A 6,000-nucleotide genomic window follows, 5' to 3' on the forward strand; every position below is an offset into this window, starting at 1 on the left:
AGGTAAGGCTAACAAGGACGAGGATAACATGAATTGATGGTCTTTAATAGTGTACACCACAAGCCATGTTCTCTGACTTGGTTAACTTTAAGGGAAAGGACAAAAAGGGCCTCAAACCATTTTCCATTAAACAGCTTTCAGTAAATCACAAATATGGTACCAGAATTCCAATGGGAGTTCTGCACCATGACCATAATGTTCCTCTAATGTCCTTTTAGCAAGGTTAAGGAGTAGGCAGAATATTTCTGAAGGGTTTGTTTTTTTTTTCTACACTGCAAATGTCACTCCTGAGCTAATCACAAGGAAGTGCTAATGTTCATGTCAGGCCGACGTGAGGCTCCTTAAGCTTACAAGTAAACCTGCTTTCGGCATGATCGTTTCCATGCATGCTGAATGTACATGTATAAATCACTGGGATAAACAAGATAAGTAATTAAAAAACCACAGCGTTGTGCATTTGAAGTCATTGTGCCCTGTCTATAAAAGCAGTTCTTTATGGCATAGTTGTTCATGACTTATCCTCCATTTTATAAAACACCTGCTTTTGTTTTCATTAAATTATTTTACACCTCGTTTAAATGAGATAACTGTATACTGTAGCTACCCTTTCTCTGTAGATTCCACCAACCAAAATGTAGGCATAATATGTTGTTCTATTATGCAATATATGTAAATCATTTTATGTATCTGTTAATTACTGGTTTTGGAATTATAACTTGGTTTACCAATCGTCCATGCTGCCAAATACAATCCAGAGTGTGAAAGCGCTTACATGGGAAGATGGGTTATTAGGGTTAGGGTTCAAGTTGATTCAATCAGCACTGATTTATTTTTTTTTTTTTTTAATTTAGTAATCGGCAATTGTTTATTATAATTTTCTCCCCAATTTGGTATAGCCAATTATTTTTAGGCTCAGCTCACCGCTACCACCCCAACGCTGACGAAGACAGACACACGCGTCCTCTGAAACATGTGCCGTCAGCCGTTCGCTTCTTTTCACTGCAGGCCCACCATGCAGCCACCTCAGAGCTACCCCGTCAGGGGACAACGGAGCTCTGGGCAGCTTACAGGCAAGCCTGCAGGCGCCCGGCCAGACCACAGGGGCCGCTGGTGTGCAGTGAGCCGAGGACACATTGACTGACCTTTCTGGCAATTCGGGTTTCCATGTAGTTTTCTTTTAAGGAGAGAAATTCTCCTTCCAAATGCAAATTACCTAATTCATATTAAAATATAGGAGGGTAACAAAACAAAAACCCAGACATAGTGTTATACAAATACAACCCCCCCCCGAAAAAAAACCCAACTAAATACAAATACCAAAATTCCAGAAGAAAGTACTGTGTGCTATCCACCCTACTCTAAGCCCTGCTTAGAGTAGGGTGGATAGGATGTCCTTTTTTGAAGGACATCCTAAAAGAAAATTGAATTTGCATGTCATAAATAGCAATATTGCAGCTCCGAGAGTGTGCAACTATTGGGGAGTACAAATTAAAGTTTCTCTTTAATATGGCCTGTGGGTGTATCTGTTATGAAATGTATTATTCATATAACAAGTGGTAACACTTTGCACAATTTGTGGATGTCTAAACAACTTGTTAAAACAAAAGTATAAAAAGGGAGTCACTTTTATGCTGTGAATTATTTCAAATTATAGCATGTCCTCAAAGTAACTGTAGCTCCACTTGCTGCTTTCTAAGATAACCATACCAATCATGGCTGATTGGCTAATCACTACAGTGAAAGGACACATCTTCAGTTATATCCAGACCCGCCTGGTAAAGAAAACCGTAAGAGAAGCACTCTGTGTGCCTGTCTTATAATGCAGGGAAAACACTGATGAGTCAAAATTAATAAAAACACTTCTATCTTTCCTGTCAGATGTTTTACAAATACCTTTATTTTACAAAGTGTACTTAATTACATTTAATGTAATTGATATGCAGATCTCAATGAAACCTTTTGCCATGTATTTTGCTGTATCAATTAACACATGCTGTTTATGTCTTTCATACATACATCCAGTTACGAGCACCAAACAGTTCATGAATAATTATAAATGCAATCAAAAACACTGCCATGTTGCTGTTTAAAATCTGCAAACATACATGTTAACATGTATGTTAACAGTACAGTGCAAACACACATTTAGCTATTTGGTATAATTTATTTTATTGACTTACAATCCACAACAGGAGAGGCAGACCATCTATTACACATGTGGGTACTTGGCACTCCATACTTTCACTGCCTCAGCTGCAAGGCCTTGGTAGAACATGCCTCTGTTATAATGGCTGTAGTGTACAAACTTTCCCCCTAACCCGTTGTTATCATACCATAGTTTTGTTGCAATGAATTACCATTGTTTTTTTTAACGTTAGTGATGATAAGTTCCTGGTTATATGGGCTTGTGAAGACCGAGCTTCTCCAATATTTTGGAAAGCAGGCCCAGCATCACTAATGTTTAAGCTCACGCTGTTATAATAATTTTAAGTACCTTTTGATGGGAACACGATATCTGTATATATATATATATATATATATATATATATATATATATATATATATATTAAAAATATAGATAGATAGACAGATAGATATGTTTTTAAAATTCCACCTCATAATGGTAAAATCTGCGAGAAACGTTTCACATCAGATTAGTTTGACAGGGAAATCAGCTTTATTTTTCCTTTGTTAAAAGTGAAAGTTCTGAGCCTTAGCAATTCGCTCAAGCCTTTCAGGTCTCACAGCCCACCGGTTCTCGCACAAAGTGACGAAATCAGAAAGGGTCAGATTGTGTCAGGGTCCACTTTCTTTTGTCATTTCCATATTCAATATACATTGTTTTGAGTATTATGTTTGTGTATTTTATTTTTGTTTTCAATATTAGGAGATTGTGTTAGTCTGCCTACCAAGACTAAAATATTACTTCCAAACCATTATGAGCCAAGATCGACTGAATCACTTGGCAGCTCTGCACGTTCAAAAGAACCTAACAATGAAATACACAAAATCTCCTTAACTAAGAACTCCTCTTTGCAAACTGAACAGTTTATACTCGATCAGACTGTGAGTGATTTAAATCTCCGGGCTCTTTCAGGCATTAAAGGCAGTTTAATTTGTTTGTGTTTTCACAGCCAGCGACCAGAGCAGTAACAAAGAGAATGTTCACTGTTTACATTGCATAAGAAGCAGAGAAAATGTTTTTGTTTTAATGTTCTAAATTGCAGGACAATAGAATACAATTAAATCAACTCTGTATCGTCTTGTAATTATTAAATATTAGTCCTGTGATACAAATAGAATAAATGATGAATCCCCATTGAATATGGAAAATAAACAACAAAGTGCAGAAGAATCAAACAACTCACTCAAGCTTCGCTTGGGTTTACTGAAAATCGCACTTTTTTTGTTTAAAAACAAGACTTTTAAAGAGATTATTTCCCTTTTTTTCTCCTAACCCCAAGTCTAGCATAATCTGCCCCCTGACCCGCACCAAAAATGTTATAAACCCGGCGCATATGCTTGTGACCATAAGCTTGTGAAAATGACAATTTTTCTTCAGTATTTGTAACTGACAGTGTGAGATATATTCATAGAATGATGTCCACACTTGTAAAAGTTGATTTCAGGTGGTGTGCTTTCATCTGTTTAAACTTTTTATTTTGGAAACCCTAGTTATTCTGCCTTTAAAGCTCTCTTATGTTTTACCCCAGGGATAATGAATTGGCTCACTTAACAATACAAATACAGATACAGTAATCTGTCACATATCTGACTGTGGTGGGACCAGAGCAAGGGCGGATATGTAAAATGGTGGATAAATGAATCCTGTTTTAAATACCATTAAACACAGCTGTAACAATGACTATATTCACACAATTATTGTTTTGATATTTAGCTGTTATTACAGAGATCCCCTAAATCCATCCCTTGTTTAGAAAGATACAGGATATTAATGCTTGTGATAGAGTAGTCGTCTGTCACATGGATGCATGCATTCAATGCTGAGTGACAGGCAGGAGATCGAGACGGAGGTGGAAAATTTGATAAGCCCCACAGGCAAACAGGATTTATTTGCATATCAGCACACTGAACTGCTCATGTTACACTATCAGCAATGGTTGCGCATACCACACATACAACTCAGTGTATGAAAACTTTGGTAGGATCTTTGGTTGATCACAAAAAAAAAAAAGAATTCAACAACAAGGCAGAGTTTAATGGACATGTTTGGGAACAACAAAGTCATTGTCACTTGACACAAAGCTTTGGATTTACAGTTATGGCCAAAAGGTTTGCATCAACCTATTAGTTAATTCTATTTTGCTTCATAAAGTTGAATGAAACCTGCTGAATAATGTTACATTAATATATTGAGTTACATACCGCTTTGTGTTTTCCATATACTTAAGGAAAAACTGTAAAATTGCAAAACGTGACATTTTGGAATCTAACATGAACTACTGCACTACTATTATCCTACAATTCTAGGTGATCTAAAACTTTTGGCCATAGCTGTAGTTTCTGAATCTGCGGTACACTGCTGCAACCATAAATCAGATTTATAAAGAAATAACATGCAGTAAAGAAATGTCCGTGCTCTGCGACTAGTATGTTTTCCAGCACTTAGATAGGGACAAGGTTATTTATGCATGTGTTTAATTTCAATTAGGTAATTTCTGAATGCACAGCAAATACTCATATAGAAAAGAGCTTTAGCTAAATAAAATTGCCATAGCTGCACAAAAATCAAGAAATTGAGCTGCAGCATTGTTTCTAATGAGACACTTTTTACTTTGTAGTTGTATTTTAAAAGAAACTTTGGTCTATTAAAATAACTGTAATCAACTCACTTTATTATAGTTCTAGTACCAAACATAAGCATACAAATTGAATTAGCATTGCAAAAGTTTTTAATGAAATGTGTCTGATAATTTACCCCTAATACCCTGTAGAGTCTATTAAAATGCAAATGTATAAGTAGAAAAATATGCAAATGTATGCATGATGCATTTCTTTTCTAAATTGAAATATGTTATGTAGTGTAAATTTGTATGGTGTGTTAAAAATTGTAACTTCAAAGCATTTTATGTTGTCTGTTTGTGAATCTATATTTCCTAAAGGGGGTTATTTTCTTTGTAATTAAATTACCTCTATAAATTCCTGCATATAACTTTTTTTATCATTAAACAGCTGCTATTGTTCAGCAGTGGTTAACATTATTTTGTGAGATACTCCACAAAACATGAAGAACAGCTTGGCACTTTAGGGTGATAATTAAGTGATAGTGCTGATCGAAGAAGGCTCTGCCGTATAGCAGTTGACTGCAACAGGAGTTATGCGTCCCCAGCCCAAGGCAAGGGCACTATTGACAGTTAAGGTCTACTGCCACGTGGTAGAGGCTTCATTGAGAGGACACTATTGCTACAAGAAAACAATATTTCTCATTATTTTCTTGAGAAACATTTTAGGAAATTAGTCCAGAAATTGTTCATAAAGGATCATATACAGAGAAGGAAAAAAAAACAAGTAACTTTATTCAACAAATTACTTTTTGCTTGTGAGAGTCACATATAGTGCCAGATACCTGAATGGAGAAATTTTACTGAACTGCCTGTCTCGGTATGATGCTGCTGAATGATGCTGGGCTCCAGCTGACAGGCTGTGGATTGGTTGATGCAGTTGTGGCAGGTTCAGGACTGGTTGCTTTTGTAAATGCAAAGTATTGATTGGCTGCTTTCGGTGGCTAATAAAATACATTTGGACTAATTGTGTATTTGTTTAGTATTTCTTATTCAATAGATGTGATGAAGCGTAATAAGGCATGTGATAGGCAAAAATATATATAGGGCTTTAATGAAGCCTAATAAGACATGTGATAGGCAGAAAATATACAGGGATTTAAAGAAGCCTAATAAGATATGTGATAGGTAATTCCAATTTACTGATTTGTAGCCAATCAATGCAGTTTATTTCTACACACAGGTATTAAATTTGAAT

Source organism: Polyodon spathula, chromosome 3 (assembly GCF_017654505.1).
Source record: "Polyodon spathula isolate WHYD16114869_AA chromosome 3, ASM1765450v1, whole genome shotgun sequence".
NCBI lineage: Eukaryota > Metazoa > Chordata > Actinopteri > Acipenseriformes > Polyodontidae > Polyodon > Polyodon spathula.